The sequence below is a fragment of the Nipponia nippon genome, unplaced genomic scaffold (genome assembly GCF_047370975.1).
Source record: "Nipponia nippon isolate SJK-2023a ecotype South Korea unplaced genomic scaffold, ASM4737097v1 scaffold_40, whole genome shotgun sequence".
NCBI classification, from domain to species: domain Eukaryota; kingdom Metazoa; phylum Chordata; class Aves; order Pelecaniformes; family Threskiornithidae; genus Nipponia; species Nipponia nippon.
Genome location: NW_028262359.1, coordinates 1,278,516 through 1,300,539, shown reverse-complemented (window position 1 = coordinate 1,300,539; position 22,024 = coordinate 1,278,516).

The following is a 22,024-nucleotide window of genomic DNA, read 5'->3' as shown; positions in this document are numbered from 1 at the left end:
TTCCCCTCCTTATTGGCAGCAGCACATGCGTTTGCAGATAGGGTCTAGATTTCACTCTTATTAATGCTGTTTCCCTTTTGCGTGCACCAGGATTGGTCCTCAGCTTGTACGAGGATGGGAGCTCTCCCTGTTTTTAGGTTGCCACAGCTCGATATGGCTGGATGGAAATAAAGTTGTGCTTTCTCAGATCCGTGCAGCTAGACCTGGTAGCAGGATCCCAGCTGGCCTCATCCTCTGCAACACCTACCACGCCATCAATCAGGCAGGGAAGCTGCTGTGGACGTTCCCTGTTAGAAATTCAGCACTTTTACTACATAAATTCCCCTATTGCCCTGCTTGGGTGAGGAGACGTTCTCCCATCAGCTCACTACAAAATAGGCTCCTGCATAGGTGGCAAAGCTACACAGCCCCTTTGGGCACCTGTGTGGTCCTAGGGCTGTAAGGAATATGTGGCTACCTCCCGCTTGCCAGCGTTAGGAAGATAGTCTTGAGCACAGAGTGTCAGACGGAAAAAGCAACCAGCTCTGCCTTGAAATGTGGTGGGGTTATTAGTGGGGTTGCAGCAGCCTGTGAATGGAAAAAACCTTAATTTAGAATGAAGCTGACATTTTATTCCAAATCTATACCATGTTATCATTAAGGAAAAGTGCTGTTCACACAGCCCTGACCAGTGCTTGGAAAATTGGCAGGGGTGGAAGGCAGTTCTGACCCGCTGTGAGCTGCGAGGTGGATGTGAAAAGTCCAGCTGTTAACTGCAAGAGCCAGCTGAGCTTCTGCATGCATGGCCAAATCTGCAGCCTGCTTTGAAACACATGAGAAACCAGGCAGGGGTATCACCGGTGTTAACCATGGTGTGAAGCCGCAGGTTGGGTTTGGACCTGTACAGTCTCATCCCTTTGCCCAGAGATGCATCCTCAGCTCTCGCTGACCACAGCCAGACTTTTGTCCTGCTCCAGAACCTCTCTGCTAGAGTCAGCTGGCTGGTGACCACCTCGAGGTGGGAAGGAGCAGCTGCTTCAGATAGGATATATACATTTGCTAAGGGCTTCTCCAGAAAGCCACGTCAGTCTTGGTGATGCAGGGGATAAGCCATCTTATTCATGTTGAGACCAAAAACTTAAGATCAGGGCATGGTGCCACACCTGCCAGCTTACAGGTGTGTCCTCCTGGCTCTAAAAGACCTCATGCCAACCTGTCTCAGGCATAGGCCCACTAGGCTGGAGAGACACCCTGGTTTTGGCAATGCCCCCTACTCTAGGCATAAAAGCTCGAATTCCAACTTGTAAGTGTTGAAATTTGATATGTCATCACAGGTTCCCCTTCTCATCCATGGAGAGACATAAACTTCCTATGCCCCATGATCAACCTCACCCTACAGCAGGGAGCTCAAACAAGACTTGTCCTTCATGCCTAGGAAAGGGAGGCAGAGGTCGTTGGCTCTGGCTTAAATGCCTTGTTTTTAAGTGTCCAACTCTGAGGAGGTGGGACCTGCCCCAGCATTGCAGACCCTGGCACCTCCTGGATGCCCAGCCAGCATGTGAGGACACTCCTGTCATGATGCTAAGATGGAGTCGTCCCTCAGAGGGCCACCCCTATGGCCAGCCAAGTGGCTCAAATATTAAAACCTCTCATCAGCTTTCCACCAAATGACAGTGGTAAGCAGGAGGGCATCAGACCCCTGGGGAAAAGAGTTCTTCCAAACCCACAGCTGCCCCCAGATTTCCATGAGCGGCTGATCCAGCCTGATGCATTTGCTCTGGGGGGGGACCTTTGAGGATGAACCTTGCTCAGGAAGGAGGTGATGTCTTGCACTGACTCCCTCCCGCTGCACGTCTCTGTTGGGTGGGGTGATCTGCTCACGGAAAGCAGAGGGATGGAGAACAGTTCACTCCACAGCGGGTGGCACTCATTACATGGAGCAAGCGCCTGGAAACACCGGGGCTGTGCAGCCTTGCTCACTAATGGTGAGGTCTGGCCTGAAGACTGCAAAACACGTTATTTTTGCAACTTCCATCCCTGCAACTACATGGAGTATAACAGGGAAGATTATCTTGACAGCTCTCTTACCCTATTCTCTCATTACAGCTCATCCAGCAAGGATGGGGAGGTAGTGAAGCAATTTTAGGAGGCTGCGCATTTTTTATGGTTATGTCTTATGATGTGTTAATTTGCCAAATCAAATATATGTCTCAGCACTTCCACCTTTACCTCCCACATGCCTGCAAAATAAATAGTCATATTAATCATACTTTGCCGTTCTCTCCAGGGATTAGAAAGCAATTTGCAAAGATCGGTTAGGCCAGCCTTGCTGGCTCGCTGCGAGGGTCCGCTGCGACCACCATGCAGCTGGGGCAGCTGAGGCATGGGGAAAGCAGAGCAGCTTGCTCAGGGACAGGCGAGAAGTGGACAGTTTAGTTCAATTTCCCCAGCTCCCTGTCCCCTGCAGGGAGGGAAAGTGGCCAAGGAGAGAGTGAAGAGGACCCACCAAGGGTTTTAAACTGGGTCTTGTGAGCACTTGCTGTCTGGCATAGCCCAGCGTTGGGTGGTGGAGGGAGAATGGACAAGGAGCACCAGAGAACTGAAAGGGAGTAATGAGGGAAAACCACCACCCTGTAAATCCAAATGGGAGCAGAAAATGAGGAATTGTTCAGCTGCAAGCAGCTGATGCTGAAGCCAAGCAGCAGCTGGGTATTGAGGAAAGGGGCTCTAATGCTTTAGTATGGAGTCTGTCCTGCCTCCCCCTTCCCTCCCACCCGCCTGGTAAAATAATCTTTCCTTCCCTTACAGCCCTGACTGTGCCTGCTTTTCCTCTTTCTTAATCTTTGATGACTTCATTTACACCAGTTCCCTGTCTGCTGACACCTGCCATCAGCTCTGAGCCTCTCTCTGCTGGAGCAGGCTGTGACCCATGGGCTCCAGCATGGTAGAATATGTTATTAATAAAAATAATGTCATCCAGCAGCATTGCAAGCCAGGAAAAAAATAATTTGCTGTCCACTGTTCCCATTAGTGGAGATGTTCCTGGGGATCTGCAGTGAGAGGAGCCACCATGTCCATGCTGATCTGATGTGGCTGTGTTCCTGGCCAGACTTCCCAGGAAGAAATCACTGTTACACACTGCAGCCCGCGTTTTTGGGAGCATGCAGGCTGTGGGACTCACTGAGATGCGAGCACTGCAACACTGAAGGCAATCACCAGATGTTTAAAACCCAGAAAACATGAGCTGGTAAAAGTAGCTCTCTGGGTGGCCTACTTTACCACCAGCATATTGTTGCACATCCAAAATGCAGCCAGAAAACCTGTACGTGCAAAAAATCCCAACAGTCCTGCAAGTGAGGGGGTGTTAGGTGCTAGAGGGAGGCTTTGGATGGATGGTGTCATGTGCCTCATCGCCTCTCCTGTGAAGGTTCACGTCCATCCATTACCTTGGCCCCTCTGCAAACATCACAGGTGCATCCTTCCCTGGAGACATCTCACTGGCTGCCTGGTAGAGGAAGGACTGACCCAGGGTGCAGCTGGGAGGGGACATTTTCACAGGACACCTCACCCCTACTCCAGGACTGGCCCAGGTATAATTGACTGTACATCAGAAATCGGTTCTCTCAGTGGCATTGGTATGTGAAGTGTCAAAGCTGTGCAGCCAGGGGGGAAATCCAGGGGAGGTTTGGCTGAGTGGGGAAAGTTAGAATGAAATGAATGACCCTTGTGCTCCGCATGGGAGACCTAACTTTTTTGGCTTGAGGTCAAGAGACATAAACGGTGTCATGAGCATGGAGCTCAGCCCCTCATTTACAGCCAAAATGCCACCACACTGGCTTTTGATTCAGGCATCCAGGGGCACTGATTGCTCTCCAGACTCCTGGCTCTGGCCACACCAACGTGCCATTGCAGCCTTTGGAGAGGTGTCTGAAAATCTAAGCTGAGGACCTGCTGCTCCCCTGAGATGATGCTTTAAGTTTCCATAAGGAAGACAGGTTGATGGATCACCACCAGCAAAATCTGCCAAAAAAACCTCCTGCTTCATACTGCAGAGGAGACTGAGCATGGTGAGCATGGTGTTCCTCCTGGCTTCTGATGACTGGACCAAGAACTGAAGCCACGCAGCATGGGGTCAATGTGCTTTATTAGTCTTCTGAGGCACAACCCCTCCCAGGGATGGAGTCACCTTTGTTCTGGGCATCCTATCATGTCCTCCACAGTGAATGACATCTTCTCTTGCCCTCTGGCCAGGGTGTTGGCAGGCCACCTTGTTCCCAGCACCTGTCCAGTATCCCTGCCATGCACGTGCTGGCAGCCCTGTCTCAGTCGCCTAAGGCTGTTCCCTGCGTAAAGGACAAGATATAACTGCAATAACCTGACAAGTCACTTACCCTTACAGCATGGCTCAGTTCCCAGCTTCTTTTCTATTATGTCCCTACTCTCAAACAATTTGCATTAAGGTCATGGGAGGCTCCCACATCTTCCAGTGGTTTGGGGAAAAAAAAGTGGCTAAGGCAGGCGAGGACTCCATTGGGTGCTTCACATTCCGGGAAGGAGAGGAATGACCCACCTGCACCACGAGGGGTAGGAAACGCTGGAGACGCCTGCTTCCCTGCCTGCGCTTGAAATTGCAGTCACTCACCAGCTCCGTTGTGCAGCAGTTTTAGGAGGTAGGGTGGCACCCTGCAGAGCCCTGTCCCCTGGATGGCCAGGGAAGCAAAGCAGGTTTTGTGCAAATGTTCTGCCTTGGAGGCTGCGGTAGGCTGAGACCAGCTAAATGCTGATGTGGCTCATGCAGAGACTGTCATCTGAATGACTTGTGGGGATCAGTGTGGCTGAGGATGGAAGGTGTCACAGGAATTAAAATGACTGTCTCCCGATTATTTGTGAGCCAAGGATGGAGGTATCCATCAGCAATGTCTCTCTGTAGAGTACAGGTCTCCAACTGCTTTGCATTTTCTGCTGTAATGTGTACATATGTCGTATTGCAAGAGAAGGTTTGGCCTCTAGTGCCCTTGGGGACACCCTCAAGGACCCAAAACATCTGCACAGGGCTGACAAATACAACAGAGGACTCAGCCCCTTGCACCCTTAGGAAGGCCAGGTGGAACCTCCAGGGGCTGGAAATCTCCACCAGATACATGAATTGCTTCCTCAAGGTCACAGAGTGGAAAAGCAGCTGGAGTTGGTTCACATTTTCTTTTTTTAAACAAAATGGGCATTTTCCTAAGAAATTACATCCCAGAAACTGTTCTCAGGAATTTCACCAGGAAAGAAAAGATGTCTTTCATTTCAGGAACCTTTTCTTAATGCTCCAAACTGATATGTACACTGATGGCAAAAACATCCTGAACTCCCCTACATTTTTATTTTTTGCACACAAGAAAATTTGCATATGTTAGCATATGTATTTGATATATAATGTATATATTCTCTGAAAAGTAATTAGTATTTTTTCAACCAGCTGCAACTATCACATGTTCCTGGGCTCCATGCTGGCATAATTGGATGAAACTCTCTTGTATGTGTTATACTGCCATTTTGAAGAACCGATCCAATGTTCCCATCTGGCCTTAAGATTTCAGAATTTCTGTCAGTGCTCTAAAGCAGCTCTACCACGGCCAGAAGGTCAGTACAACGTGGGAAGCTGCAAGGATTGAGCCTGGGTGTTAAAGGTCACGTCCAAAAAAACCATCAGAATTTCTGCTCGCTCCTGAAATCAGGAGATTGGGGAGAGAAAGGAGTTTTGAAAGCCCCAGCCGCTGACAGCACACCTGAAGAGTAGGGGCTGTGGCCTAAACAATCTTTTACTGCTTGTTTTCAGTTATCACATCATGCAAGTAAACCTGGAAACCCACTCCTGACAGCGGTATGTCATGGAAGAAATGGTTTCTTCTGAGGACACTGTGAAGGCTTTCTGAGGGTAAAGACCAAGACTCATGCAACTTGTTAAAGAAGCTGCAGTACAGCAGGAAAACTGTTGAAAGGAGAAGTCTGTGTATCGCTGGAGATGTGAACTAGCTGCTTAAAACTGACTGCCAGCACACTCCTGCTATGTTTGGGTGAAAGTGCTGCTCATCCCCCACCCTGGCTGGAATTTGTCACAGGAGAAGTAGCAAGAGGCAAAAAGCAAGAGTTATTTACATGTTTTCCAGTGCAGCAGCTGGAATGTTTTTTTATCAGCAGATTTAAAGTGCTTTAAACCTTGTGAAGAGCTTGGGTGAAGAGGAATTTAAGAAGTAAGAAAGGATAAGGTTTGCTTTCCATTCCTTGCTCTGCCAGGAGTTCTGTTGGTGCCCGCAAGCAAAGCACTTTGGGTTTGAGGGGGGCTAAGTTCCACATCTATAGAAGGAGGTCAGCTGCACTTGTCCACCTTGCAGGGGCATCGCAGAGATAAGTACTCACAAGTGCTGAGATGCTATAGCAATCACACGTACACTTGAATTAGATGGTTTCTGTGTTGCCCAGGGGCAGTCATTTGCCAATTGGAAACTCACTGCATCGAAAGGTTTTGTTTCAAAGCAAACTCAGCAACAACAGCAAATGACATCCCAGAGGGTCTGGAGGTGAGGGATCATGCTGTGAGGATCTCTAATAGTAAGCTTTGAAACACTTTGCAGGAGCAAGTCTTGGTAGTCATGCTGGTGGATGGAGAGGAGTGTTGAAGGCCAAGGTGAGGTTGTTATTTGCTGCTTGTGATGTGTTTGTTGGAAAGCAGGCTCCAGCCATGAGACAGCGCAGGTATCTCAGAACTTCAACCTTGATGACAATGAGGAATATTTTTGCTGGTTTCTCTCAACACATATTTGAGCTAACTGCAAAATGTGAAGGATGATGAATGGCAGCAGAAAACACACCCAAGAACAGAAGGCTTGGGAGAAGGCACTGCATGCTCAAGAGACCCTTGGACACTCAAAAGCAAATGCTGGTTCTCTTTCAGTCAGGCATCATCAAGAAAATGTAGCTACTTTCATAGGCGGTGCAGAACTCAAAATGTTAAATATTGAGAAACTTAATTCAGAAAGGCTGAGTGGGGGAAAGAAATTCAGGAAAATTTTATTTCATTGGCCCTAGTTGTGGATAAAATACCAGTGCAGGCCTGGGTTTCACACTGTTGCAAGCTTCGAAGCTATTGCTCTGTGTCTCCCAGTCAGGGGAACCTCTATTTGCGGATATTTGTGGATATCCTCTGGTCAACACAGGAACAATTCATCTTAGCAAAAGTATTAACCAGTTTGCTGACAGGGCAGGCTGGCCCCTGGCATGAATACAGAATGTGCAGCAGCATGGCATGCAAAACGCCAGCCCAGCAATGACAGCTCTTGGTCTTTGCTGTAGCCTGCCAACATGCTGTGGCCAGCAGGCAAACCATAGCCAGGAACACACCATGGCCAGGAGGCATACGATGGCCAGGAGACATGCTGTGGCCAGGAGTCAAGCCATGGTCAGGAGACAGCTCCATGCACGCCATATAATACTGCCTGAAGATAAGTCTTTTAGGCTCTCTAATTATTTTCTCACTCTGCAATCTTCTTCTTCATTGGCCAAAAGACTCATGTTCAGGCTCTGAGTGTTACCATGGTGCTCAGGGCAGCAGGGTCATCTTCCCAGATCTATCAAAGCCCCTTGTACAATAAACTGCTAAAATCACTGGATATCTCTGGGTATCCAGCAAAATGACGGTTACAGCTCTCCTTTCTCCCCAGTGTAGATGCTCTGAGATGTCTGAGTTTTATGAGCCCAGCCTCTGACCACTTTTCCAACCACTTGTGCAAGTTGCAGATAGAACTATCATCACCTTGATGCTCCTTGGCAAGCTCTCCTTATGTCTGCAATGGCATGAAGGACCCAACATCCCTGTGGTCCTCATACCTGCTCATCTCACACCCTTATGAGGGGTGCAGAATGGCAGCAAAATTTTTTTACAACTGGAATTTTTTTACACCTCCAGTGTTTCATTCCCTGTATCCCTTCCCACCTCTGGTGACACAATGAGGAGAGACTCATTCCTGGAGCTGGGTTAAGATCTTGACCTCCCAGCTTGGGCATTAGATTTTGGGGGATTGCTTTTAATTTGTCTTTTCTCAGCTCTAGCAGCTGCTGGTCACTGCAGGCTCTTCCTTCTGCTGGATGCTATGGCAGTAGGCTTGTTCTCCCCTAAGAGGACCCTGCTAGCTCAAGTCCATCCTTGCAGAGCCCACATGAAGCAAAGACAGGCTTCCATGGCTGCTCGGTTTTGCATTTATCTCATTTACTTTTCTCCAGCTGCTCCATCTCCCAGTTTGATCAAATCTTTCTAGGCTTTCTCACAACCCTTCATATTTCTTCCCTCCTTTCATTGGTTTGTTTCCTTCTTCCATTGACAAATAAAACCTTAAATAGTTTGATGCCACCTGGACAGATTTCACCTCCTGCTCTGTTCTCTTGCTTCTCCAAACCATTAATAAATATTTTCAGTCACACCCCTCCCAAAGCTAGTCCCTTGAGTCTCTCCCATTTAACCTCCCCCTGCTCCAAGGATGATTCATTCACTCCAACCCTTTGTATCCCGTCGCTCGAGCAGTTTTTGACCCACAACAGGATGCTGCCCCTTACCCCACAGATATTTATTTTCCTTAAGAGTCTCCTGTGAGGGACTCCATCAAAAAGCCTTTAGAAAAATCCAAGTAAATTATGTCCAGAAGTGCCCTTTATCCCATTTACCATATTAACTCTTTCCCAGGATTTGGCAGACTCAGAAAAAGCAGTTTTCTGGGTCTGTCGTGTTTGTGTTTTTCCCCGTGTGCTGTCTGTTCAGAAATGACCAGATTTCTGCAGGGCTGGGATGCTCCAAGGGCCTCACCCAGTGCTGGATCCCTCAGGATCCTACCGAACCAAAGACCCAAAGGACACCACGCAGGGTGCCATCTTAACACAGAGAGGGGTTTTATAATAAGGGCAAAACTATGGAGCCCAAATGAAAGTTCCGACTTTTATTAGCCTGATCTCCACTATGGAAAGTGTATTGAGAAGAGAAAAATTACTTCCTTGCGTATTTTCAGATTTTGATTAATTGTCAGTATCTTTCATTTGCTGTTTTTGTTTCCTTTTAAAGTTTCTGTTTATTTAGGACTTTGTTATGTTCATGGTTTTGTTATGGGATCTTTTAGGCAATCATAAGTCTTTTTCAAGTAGAAAAAATCCTTTTTCAACATCACAGTTTTGAAAACAAGTATAAATGAAATTGAAGAAAAAAGGAAAAATATATTATCATTTTGCAAACCAGCTGATCTTTACATTTGCCTGCGTGGGATGGAGTTGCAGTTAGATTGAAACAAAACATGATTTCTTGGTATATAAGACATTGGCGAGATCTTTGTTTGAACATCATCTTTAAGTTTGTTGTTAAGCTTTTAGAAAGATGTTAAAAAACTGAACGAGTGAACAAAAAAGCTGTAAAAATGATGGGAGGCCTAGAAAGAAACCCTTGGAAATGAGTATGAAGGAAGTTATTCTATTTAGCCTACCAGAGTGAAGGGTAAAAAGCAATTTGACCTGTAGGTATCTACACAGGAAGATGGTATTTGATATTACAGTGCTCTTTAATTGAGCCGACAAAGCAAAATGAGGTCCAATGGCTGGAAGCTGAAGCTGGAAAAATTAAAGGTGGAAATAAGGTGCAGCTTTTTTTTTTTAATAGGCAGAGCAATTAACCACTGGAGCAATTTGCAAGAATGGAAAAGATTATCCATCACTCGAGGTCCTGAAGTCAAGACTGGATGGTTTTCCGAAGTGCACATCCCATGTCAGTGCCCAGTCGTGAGCGCCATGCGGGACTGCTGTAATTCCACGGATCAGGTCCTGCAGGAGGTCAAAACCAATTACCATAATTGCACTGTCTGACTTAAATTCCCTGAACCTCCACAGCCCTTTCTCCACCGTGCTTCTAAGACATGACTATTAAGAGCTGCACAGAGGAAATCTCTTTTTAGCTTGAAAATATATGAAAAAGAAAAATGGCCACGATGTCCTTTTCCTTTGCCCTCTGCAAATGGCCTTTGGGAACGCAGAGGCAGTGCTGAACCCCATAGCACCCTTCCCCACCTCTCTTGTCTTGATTGCACACATACGGAAAGGCTTCCTGAGGCTGATCCCTCCCTGCCCATCATCTCCCAGAGCTGGGCAGTAGATTCCTACCTACCATCATCTCTCAATCCTGGCATCCCCCCAACTGAGCTATTCCCAAACCAGCCACCTTGTGTGTTTCCCTCACCGGGGCTTGTGTTTGTGAATTCCTTTCATTGTGTTGGCTTTTGCTGCAATGTTTACCCCAGTGTTGGCAAACCACGGCTGCCTGTGCCCTAAGACCACTGCCTGAAACTGGTCTTGTTGTTTTCATGCATTTCCCCTAAATATCTGCCACTTCCTAGTGTTTCACACCTTGCATGAAGAAAGCAAGGTTTCCATATGAACCCAAAACTGGGCAGCCCAAAGGTCCTCCTAGTCCCACTGCCCATCTCTGGCAGTGGCCGAGAGCTGATGCAAAGGGTAAGAACAGAAATAGGGCACGGTTTTGCGCCCCCGTTTCCAGGAAACTTTCCTTGTTGTGTGTTTATAGAGCACCTCGCAGAGCTGGCCTGCAATGCAAGTTCCCCAGGGGCACGCTAAGAGGAATCGTTACTATCAATTATTGCAATTATTGCAATTATAATAATTATTATTCTGTCACTTAAATTTCAGCAATTAATTTTTCCAGAGTCTAGTTTAAGCCATTTTCTCTCTGCCAGATGCTGATCACAGCAAGAGCGAGGTGCAGCATCTGCTGCTGATCAGAATCTGCTTTAACTCATGAGACACCGCGGCGGCAGGTGCCTGGTAAAGCGCAGACCTGGGTCTCCTTGACAGGCTCAGAAAGAAGCAGCTGGGTGTGGAGTGTGGTTTTTATGCGGCAGATCTGGTACGACGTTAGTCTGGGGACATTGCAGGCTGGAATAAGACTACAGTAAAGTGGGTTAGAATCGTTCAAAGCCAGGATGTCCAGGACACCAATTTAACTGGTTTATCAGATTAACGTGAAGGGTGGGGTATGCATTATTTGGCTTTGGGCAGCTGAAGGCTCTGTCTCTGGGCTACGGTAGCTGTCTAACAACCTGCCAAGAGAGCCTGGCCTCGCTGAGGAGCACTTCATCCCATCCTTGTAGAAGGGCCTCTGATCAGTGCATCGCCTCGCCCTCGGGAGATGCCTATTTCTCACCACTGATATTAGAGAAGCCCAAAGGGTTCATTTAGACCAGACACCTAACTAAAGTGGGAGGAGATGAATCCTACCCTCATGTTCTCAATTGTGGGTTTGATGATAAGAAACCTTGACATGTGAGAGGGATCCATCAGCCCAGAGGTTTGGGAACCACCAATTCAAGATAAATGTAGGAAGGGCAAAACCAGCAACAGTTTCCTCTCATCTCCCAGTATCAAGTGACACTAATAACACACTGCTTTGGCATAAATGAATGCACAGTATCCAGGTCATCTTCCTGAGTGACAGCCCTGAGACCTAAAATGACTGTCTGTTGGACAGGTCCACTGAGAAGTATTTAGCTATTTCCATATGCATCAGCTCAGAGCTGGCTTACACCATATTCAGGATATAACATTAATCTCACACAATGAGTTGCTCTTTCCTTGGGCATCACTGCTGCTCCCATTAATAAACCCTCTCTTCTACTGAAAACTCTATTGAGGAATTTCACATCCAGGCCAGCAAACCTTAAAATGAAGGCAGGAAACTATATCTCAGAAGACAGTCACTCTTGAAAAGACTGAAGGTTCATAATAGATATTCAGTTCGCTGAGGGCTGTCTTTGCACCTCTATAAGGAAGGGAGTGAATGATATCTTCAAATCTTTCAGCAACAAGACAGTAGCAGGAACTAGGAGATTGCTGCTATCTTTTTACTTAATATTGCGTCCAATTCTGGGTTTCCACTTTCAAAAAGAGCTTTAATTAATTAGAAGAGGATGAGAAATTTGCTGCTATAATGACTTGATTTTGGGGAAGGTTGTCTTCTAGTGAGAAATTCACTTATGCTATTTATCCAAGGGAAGATTAAGAGGCAATTTGGTCGTGGCCTGTGGGCCTGGGCATTGAAAAAAGGTCCAGGGAAAAAAATCGTACTTGATCTATTGGAAAAAGACGTAAAAATCCAGTGGTAGGAAGCAGAAAAGCAGTCACACTGGGAAAACAGTACAAAAACTGAGGCGATAGAGGGGGCTTTATGGGGTGTCCCTTACTCATCTTAAAGTCAAGACCGCTGATGTGCTCCGGTGCACACGAATATTATGTGACTGATGCAGAAATTAGGCAGGTGGGTCTTCGCTCTCCTTGCTGCTGTTTTTTGTGTTGGATTCTCTAATTGGATTCCCAGGGCTACAAACTGTTGCATTACCTCCGTGAGAATAGATACAAAGACTTTCTTACATACTGCAGTATAGTTAAGGGTGTAGCAAATAATCTGCCATTTAGACGTCAGGCACAATATCTGTTCTTCAAAAGACAATACTTCACTTATGTGTTTGCTTCAGTGTTTCTTGGTGATCCATGGGAAGATAGCTGGAGAAAAATTAAAACAAATGGACCAGAAACCAGACATGAAACATCTTCCTTTCAAATTAATAAGAAGAGAAAAAAGAGGGCCAGCTTCTTCAGGATCCACCAGTAAAGGACATGTTTAAGGCCATGTAAACTAGGGGTAAGCTTTCTATTATTTCAGTAGCCTTTTTAGTGAGCTCTGCTTTAGTGAAAGTGTTGCATAGTTCTCTAGCTGAAAAAAGGAAAATAAGCATAAATTTTCCTATAAAATCCCTTGGTTGATGGCAGAGCTGCAGGAGGCTGCAGGCTGAAACCCAGGGCTGTGAGTGGGGTTCCCAGGGTGGTCCCAGGGTGAGGCTGGAGCCTGTCTCTGCTCTCACTGCATGTGTTTTCAAAAGGCTTTGGAACAGCAAGACTGGAGGGCTGGGAATAAAGAGTCTTGTCACATGAAGGCAATTCACCTAAGGCAGGCAATTCACCTAAGGTAGGCAATTGAAAAAGAGATGGAAAGGTGGGGCGAATACATCATATAAACACCTTCACAAGGAATAAATACCTTTTCTTTAATCTAGCGAAGGATGGTGCCAGCCAGAACCAACAGCTAGAATTCAATTCAGACAGGTTAAATTCAACTCAGAAGGGAAGCGTAGGTTTTTCACTGTGAGACTGATTAACCACTGAAATGAACAATGAAGGAAGCAGTGGTTTCTTTTCCAGCCCTGCTCACATACTGGTCTGACTGAGATACCATAAGCAGCCATACGTGGATCCAAAATGGGGTGGAATTGCGCTACGTGAGGTGAGGGAACATCTCCCAGTGATGGTGACCAGGTGAAGCTCTGCCCTCCATGTTACCACTGGCCAGAGTGGGTGATCATGTAGACCCTTTGCTGTTTCAAACGCAGACTGGACTTTTTAACTAGGAACATGCAGAGAGGCATTTCAGCAGGTTCTGCTTAGCTACAATTGTATAATGAAGTCCTTTAAAGAGTAAATGTTTCTGTTTAGTTCAATAATAGGGCTTCATTAAGAGCCTTTATAGACCAAAAGGGGAAGAGTAACCCAATCAAAGGTTCCTGATGAAGAGAACACAGCAAAGTAGGAAAATCAGAATTTACTACATACCAGGAATGTGTGAGCCCATTCCCTGCAATGAACTGAGATGTCATTTCTTCCTTTACTTACAAGGACATTTAGTGCTAATTTGCATAATAAAAACGTGCACAAAGAAACATAAGCCCAGGGAGGTGTCAGCATTTCCAGGGATCAGTCCTGGCTGGGATGGAGCACATCCAGATTGTTTTATAGACTGCAGGGAGGTAGGTGTGAGGGCCTGGGTGGATGATGGATGCACCTCGAGCATGGGGTCTGGGAGGGTGAGAGAAACTGCAGTGTGGTGTTGCAAAAGGACAAGATCCAGCCCTGGCCATGCTTCGAGGAGCCCACTGTGCACATTTTGCACTCTCTGAAGGACCAGCCGTGTGCCTGGATGCTCCCAGAGCCAAGCCTGAGGTGGATGGCTCCCCAGCTGCAGGTGCTTCAGAGGAAAAATGCACACACAGCTACCTAGCCACCCCTCGCACTACATGCCTAATCCAAGAGGTGAAGGGACCATGAGAATGATCCCAAATCCGCTAGTGCTTTTCTTGTTGGAAGGCAAAGGGTCATGGACAGATTCAGGGGACAAATATAGCCCTACAACCTGGCCCTGCTGCACCCCAGGAGAAAACTGCCTCCACTGTGCTTGGCCTTGACCTTCTTTCTGCAGGCTGTGTCTGCTAGTGGAGACAGGAGGCTGGCAAAGCCTGCAAAGAGATCCTTGCAGACACAGTGGTCTCTGCAGCTTATCTTCCCCTGGCCATTGGACATGTGTAGTTCCAGCTCTCTCCAAGACACAGCATGATCCCTATGTAATGCCAGCCAACACCAGGATCTGGCAGTCCTGGGAAAGGAGACCTTTCTCTCACAGAAGAGAACAGAGTAAAAATAAAATATGCCCAACAGTGAAATGTTTCCATCACAGTAAACTGTGGGACAAAATTTGCCATTGCAAAGGACCTCCTAGGCTGCTGCAGTCACTCATCCACAAGAACTGAAGTCTCTAATCCCATTCAGAAACTTATCTTTCCTGATGGACAAAAAAGCTTTCTCCCATCAAACATCTATTCTGATGGAAATCTTTATACCAGAACTCTTTCTGTCTCACAAAGGGCCAGGGTGCAATCTAAGCCTTTGATGTTGTGTTTGGAGTATAATGAAAGGCATTAATTTGAATAGAATTATTGAAATGGCATGTCTGTTTCTGCTATTAATAGAAAAGAGTCTTAAAACAATGAGCAGCAGAGATGGGGTCTATTGCAGTGAACAGGAACAAAGGCAGTGCATTTTGCCTTGGGAATGGCCTGAGGTCTCTAATGTGCTAGGCTCTGTACAGAGAAGAAACGACAAACCTTGCAGGAGGCTATAAGAGAAAATCTTGGGACCTGGGTTCTGTCTGCAGATCCCTTATGACTCAAGAGCTGCAGGACGTTAAATGAAGCTGGCACAGAACATATTCAAAACAAATCAGAGGTAGCAGGTCTTCATTTAGGTGGGGAACTCCTTGCCAGAGTATGCTGTGGCTGCTAAAAGTTTACCTGGTTCCAAGGAGATATTGAAAGAGTTCATGAAAGAGAGATCCACTGATGGTCAAGCCTGTAAGTCTCTAATATTTGTAGCCTGGGAAGAGTGCAGGAGGGGAGCATCATGCCTGCTTGCCATGATATTATGCCTTCCCTATACATCCACTTTTATGAGGATGCTGAGATATCTGGGCTTTGATCTGACTTAATAAAGTTGTTCTGATAGTCTTGAGTTCTTCTGATCTCTGTATGTAAAGAAGTATTTGTATTTTTTTATCTGTGCAGCTTTGCATAATAAGCTGAATATCATAGAAGTGGGTGGATTCTGCAGTGAAAAAAACCCCAAACAACCCTTCCTAGGGGCTTGAATTTCTAGTGAATTGTCTCTTTGCCTTTTGTGTTTGTTTCCCAGGAGCAGGCTGGCAAAGAGACTCAGCGATCGCTGCTTGTATGCTGGCGTGACCTGGGAGCAGAGCTGGCGAGGTGGTATGAAGCAGTGTGGGCTTACCTATGCTGGTTCCCCAAGCAGCTCGTAATGGGAAACATCTTGAAGAAAGCTGTCTGCATGGGGTGAAATGAGGTACTTCCTCTGTGGTCCAGAAGGAGACTGAGAGCCTCTGTGGAGAGATGGCAGAAACATGTCCTTACCACAGTGTGCAACACTGAGCCCAACGGAAGAGGACAAGAAGTACCCTCAAGAAGAAACTACGTAGTGGTAGATGCTACAAATCCCACTGGTGTCCTCAGTAGCTGTTTCCATGAAGGAAGGACCACAGTGAGGGATGTGAGTTTATCCCCTGCCTTGCCAGGGGCTTTCTGCAGCTGCCTGGCTGCGATAAACTCTTCACCTGTATCCACTAACTTCACCTGTGGAGATGGTTCAATGGGCACAGCGTGACGCTAGTCCCAGACATAGCTTTAGTAAGAGGCTAAGGGCATCAATGGCAGTGTGGAGCCTGGGGATCAGCTGCAGGAGGACTCTGAAGAAAGCCCATCCACTCTGGGATGCCTTTCCCTGGTGTTTTCTCCTGTCCTCCACCATGCATGATGCAAGAAGACCTGCCTCACACAACTGGTAAGAGGCCCTCGGACAGCTTTGCTTGCTCCCCAAGGCACCAACACCCAGGCTAGCCATGTCCTCCTTCCTTCCACTCCTCTGTGGCCCTGGCTTGCAGTGCACACTGTTGCGGTTTGACAACATGCACACGCGCAAGTCCTGCAGGGCTTTGGCTGAAAGTAATCAAGGGTGGAAATGACCCAGGGTACAGCCAGAAAGGAGAGAAACCAGCAGTGGGTTTGCAGAGCAGAGGAGCAAGCGACGGAGATAGGAGGCTAGTTAAAATTAAAGCTGTGAGATGGGGGAGACCAGAAGCAGCCGAGACCAGGAGGGAGCATTGCAATTTCTGATCTTTGCTGCTCTGGTTTTAATTACATGGCAAAGCCTCCTGTAACATTCCCATCCCTCTCATTCATCACACTGGGGTTTCTTTTCTGTTAATCACCACAGCTGAAGCCAGTGCAATGTTTTACCTTCCCCAGCTTGGGAGAACAAGACTGAAGATTTGCATGTAGGCTATGATGGGAATGGGCAGCTTGGCAGACAGCGCCGTTGTGTGTTGCTGCCGTTATGTGTGTGTACCGCAATGAGGAGCCTGCTCTATATCAGTGCCACTGAGCTTTCTGCAGGAGCCGGCCGGGTTGGGCAGCCATCCCACCGTCCGTGCTGTGTGAGTTAACGCAGTCACTCCGGTCCCTGCGGGAGGGTGCTGGATCTGTCTGTGAGCCAGAAATCAGCAGACTGGTGGCCACAGTATAACATTTACCGCTTGGGGAGATGCAGCAGTAGCAGAACATATTTCTTCTCCACTCTGCAGCAGTAACACAGCCCAGACCCCCTGCTTGAAAACCCTGTGCTGCTCTCACTGCTGCATCACTACTACTTTTGCATGCTGCTGCAGAGTGATGCTATCTAGATTATCTAGCAATATGAAGAACTTAGGGCATGTCTGTATGTATTCAAGAGCATAAAACAAATTCCAGTGCAGTGTGCAGGAGGGTCAGCTGGGAAGCTGGAAGCAGGAGACTTACCCTAGCTTGCCATGATACAAAGCTGGTTAGCCCTGTGGTGAGTCTCCTGCAAGGATGCAGCCTCCAGCTCCAGAATGAGCCCCGCCACACGATCCCTGGGACCTGCTGTGTGCAAGGCATGCTCCATCCCTGAGGCACCCTGCAGCCGAACCTGCCCCTGGCATGCATTTCCTTTAGTGTTGCATTTAATTCATCCCCCACCTGCTGCGTTATCCCCTCTGTCTCACAAGGCTGCCTCTGAAGCAGGGCTCTGAGATACTTTTTTGGGGGCTGTGTGGGCTGACATAAAACAGATACAGAAGCTCACTGTACCTGAAGAACTTGCAAACTGTAAACTTTTCCCTGCTTACTAGCCTGGCTGGTTGGTTGCTGGGTTTTCACACACACTTTCAGAAGCCTGGTCTCCCATGAACACCAGCAGACAGGACTGAAAACCGGTCTAAAATGGCAAGGCCAATGAAGTTTTTAATGGAGTCAAGCTGAGCATCTACAGCTAAGGTAGACACAAATATGATACCAAGGATGCATTTAAAAGGTTACCTCTTTGCTCATGATCAAAGGGTGTTGCAATGAGGAGAGATTTCTCTAGCCTTCCTTCTTTCCTTTTCTTACTCTTTCCTAAATCTCTTCTTTGTTGAGGAAATGGCAAGACCTGCAGCAAGTGGGAGGAAGACAGCACATCACACAAAGCCTGGGATGGGACCAGCAGCAGGCAAAGGTGCATGCTATAACCCAGGCACAAGTTCATTAGAGGCTGGCAACTCTGCTTGGTGCTAATTGCTGCTACGCTGGTCTGAACACAGCAGCGCTGATGTCTCTGGGTTGGCACCAGTGCGGCCACAGAGCAGCCCCCACTCCACCTCTCCTTGGCATTGCTCACCACCTCACTCCTCTCTGCCCGTTGGTAAATCTGTCCTGCGCATTTGGAAATGATGAGATAAAGCTCCTAAAATGAAGAGGCTTTGAGCAGGTGTTGGATCTATTGATTTGTCTACTGGCCTTTCAGTCAGCGGGATTCGCATCTTCAAGTTCAGCCATGAAATCACAAGGGCTATAAATAAAACAAACAGGCTGAGATTTTTCACAAGACTCCAGTCGCTAGCAGCTTTAAGAAAACAAACTACCAAGTAGTACAAAAGTCCCCAGGATGTACACCAAGTGAGTCAGGCTGCAGTCCATCAACACTTCTCTTATCAGCCGTATGGGTGAACACATCTCTCACCATCTCCTCTGCCTCCAGCGGCTCTTTCTCCCCTCTCTGCAGCATTTACCCAGACACCTTTGCACAACTGGTTGTGAGGCCAGATGATGAACAGGGGCTGATCTGGCTTAAATATAGGTGCACATGCATATTTCTGTATTTTGATACATATACTTATACAGGCAGCTTGCTTTCTGTCAGTTCCTTGACTGGGGTTGTCATGTGGCTTCAGAAGAAGGGGATGCTTTCCCATCATTTCCACCACTTGCCATGAACAACCACTGTGATCTGTCTAGCCTGCCCTTAAATCACTTAAGCAGTGAGTCCTCTGACACTTTCCCATGCAGAGGTTCAACAGGCAAAACCCGCTCTCTCTGAGAGCACTCCTCCATGATCTTCAGCATAAACTTCCTTTTCCCTCTGCTTTGTGCAAGAGAGCTGTAGTACAACGGGTGTTTTATTTGCAGCAGATAAGCCCTCCTGGAGTTAAATACAGCAGTTGCTATGCAAAAGTGTCTCATTGCAGGGGCAGGGGTTGAAGAGGGGGAATGCAGGGTGGGCTTCCCACGGTGGTGGGGGGCTGCCAAGCTGGGGGAGCTGGCAGTGCACGGTGGGGGAGGAACCTGGCATCCCCAAGAAATCTTGTGAAAAGAGTGCAGGCAAATGAGTGCAAGACAAAGCTATGCAGAATGATCTATGGCAAGGCTGGGAAGTGACAAGGAACAGAGTTTCATGCTGGGAGTCTGAAGGTGACGGAGGACCACCAAGAGGTGCTGAAAGTCACCTCATTTAAGCTCCTTTTTCCATTGCCAAAAGTATTACTAAGACAGGTGTGGGCGAACATTTTGTCTGAGGATCCTGGGGTGTTGTGTTCTTGTTCCTGCTGCTAGCTGCTCCCTTATGTGTATTTTATCAGGCTGAGCCCCCAGAGCAGGTTGCTTTGACTTGCTGAGGCACCGTGTCCATCATTTATCAGCAGTCCTGGCCAACTGGGGAGGTCCCAGCTGACTGGAAGTTAGCTAATGTGACACCCATCTACAAAAAGGGTCAGAAGGAGGATCCGGGGAGCTACTGGCCTGTCAGCCTGACCTCGGTGCCAGGGAAGGTCATGGAGCAGATCATCTTGAGTGCCATCACGCGGCATGTGCGGGACAACTGGGGGATCAGGCTAGGCCAGCATGGGCTTACGAAAGGGAGGTCCTGCTTCACTAACCTGGTCTCCTTCTATGACAAGGTGACCCGCTTAGTGGACAAAGGGAAGGCTGTGCATGTTGTCTACCTGGACTGTAGTAAGGCCTTTGACACTGTCTCCCACAGCATTCTCCGGGAGAAACAGGCTGCTCACGGCTTGGATGGGTGCACTCTGCGCTGGGTTAAAAACTGGCTGGACGGCCGAGCCCAGAGAGTGGTGGTGAATGGAGTCAAATCCAGTTGGCGGCCGGTCACGAGTGGTGTTCCCCAGGGCTCAGTGTTGGGGCTAGTCCTGTTCAATATCTTCATTGATGATCTGGATGAGGGGATCGAGGGCACCCTCAGTAAGTTCGCAGATGACACCAAGTTGGGTGGAAGTGTCGATCTGCTGGAGGGTAGGAAGGCCCTGCAGAGGGACCTGGACAGGCTGGATCGCTGGGCCGAGGCCAACAGTGTGAGGTTCAACAAGGCTCAGTGCCAGGTCCTGCACTTGGGTCACAACAACCCCATGCAACGCTGCAGGCTTGGGGAGGAGTGGCTGGAGAGCTGCCTGGCTGAAAAGGGCCTGGGGGTGTTGGTTGACAGCCGCCTGAACACAAGCCAGCAGTGTGCTCAGGTGGCCAAGAGGGCCAATGGCATCCTGGCTTGTATCAGGAATAGTGTGGCCAGCAGGACCAGGGAGGTGATGGTGCCCCTGTACTCGGCACTGGTGAGGCCGCACCTCGAGTCCTGTGTTCAGTGTTGGGCCCCTCACTCCAAGAAGGACATCGAGGTGCTGGAGCGTGTCCAGAGAAGGGCAACGAAGCTGGTGAAGGGTCTGGAGCACAAGTCTGGTGAGGAGCGGCTGAGGGAGCTGGGGTTGTTCAGCCTGGAGAAGAGGAGGCTGAGGGGAGACCTTATCGCTCTCTACAACTGCCTGACAGGAGGCTGTAGCGAGGTGGGGGTTGGTCTCTTCTCCCAAGTAACAAGCAATAGGACAAGAGATGGCCTTAGGTTGCACCAAGTTGCTCCAGGGGAGGTTTAGATTGGATATTAGGAGAAACTTCTTCACTGAGAAAGGTTGTCAGGCACTGGAAGAGGCTGCCCAGGGAAGTGGTTGAGTCCCCATCCCTGGAGGTATTTAAAAGACGGGTAGACATGGTGCTTAAGGACATGGTTTCGTGGTGGACTTGGCAGCGATAGGTTAACGGTTGGACTCGATGATCTTAAGGGTCTTTTCCAACCTTAACAATTCTATGATTCCATGATTCCATGATTCTATGATTCTATGTGTGCCAGCTGACCTGCGGTAACTCAGGGTGGTGCAGCCAGAGGTAATGGCTGAGCCAGAAGTGGCTGTTCAGCTACAAGTGAGGGGGTTAAAAACCTCAGCCAAGAGCAAAACAGCTGCTTTCTCCTACCTGCTGGCACTGACAGTCCACACTGTGAAAGCTGCCCCACAACAGAAGTGCTTATGCTAAAATTATCTGCACTTCTCAGGGTGAGAAAGGGGGGGATCAGTACACTGCAAACTGTGCACACCGCTGCTTGGCGTTTTACTTACATCTGGGACTCCATCTCCCTTCTGCAAAATAGGAGTTTACAGCTGAACTTCCTTCTCCCCATCCTTTGCAAGCTGAGTGCTATGTATACAGTACATATACAATCAAGGGTCCTGCATTTTGGTGGGGTGACTCCCCTGGTACTTGCATTGGGCTGGAGGCAGTGGGGCTTGGAGCTGCAGCTGGGTGGATTCTCCTTTGGCTAGCAAGGTGTGAGCACCACCACCACCACACCACGGGGCCTTTCTGTCAACAGGAACATTACCAGGATTTCCTCTCCTCCACCTGGTACCCACTGCAATATCCCAGAGGCTTCTCGCTCTTCACATGCCCTCTCTCTTGTTGAATGGGTTGAAACTGGTTTGCATGCTCCAAAATGGAGAGGGGAGGCACAGCGGCACCCTGTGCACATCTGCACGGATGCAGTGCTTGAGCAGATGCCTGCCTCTGAGGAAACTGGACAAGGAGAGTGCAGAGTGCCTCAGCCCGGGGAGATGGTGTCCCCTGGGGGGGTGAAACTTGGCGGGGAATGTACAAGGACAATTCAGCAAGGCAGGTGGTAAAATGTAATTTCAGATCCCATGCAGGCAAGGAAAGAGAAAAAAGAGACTGAGAAGACTGAATTATTTGCTAGTTTGGAATGCTTAATTTTTCATCTTCTCTGAAGCATTTGCATAATCCTTTGTTTGGTGGGTTTTTTTGTTTTGTTTTATTTTTTTGCTTCAGAATGTTTTTAAATGAAACCTTTCTTGTCTGTGCTACCCTGGCAGCCTCTGTTTGAGCACCAGCAAAATATTCTGTTTACTGTCATCAGAAAACACCAGCTCCTGGGAGCC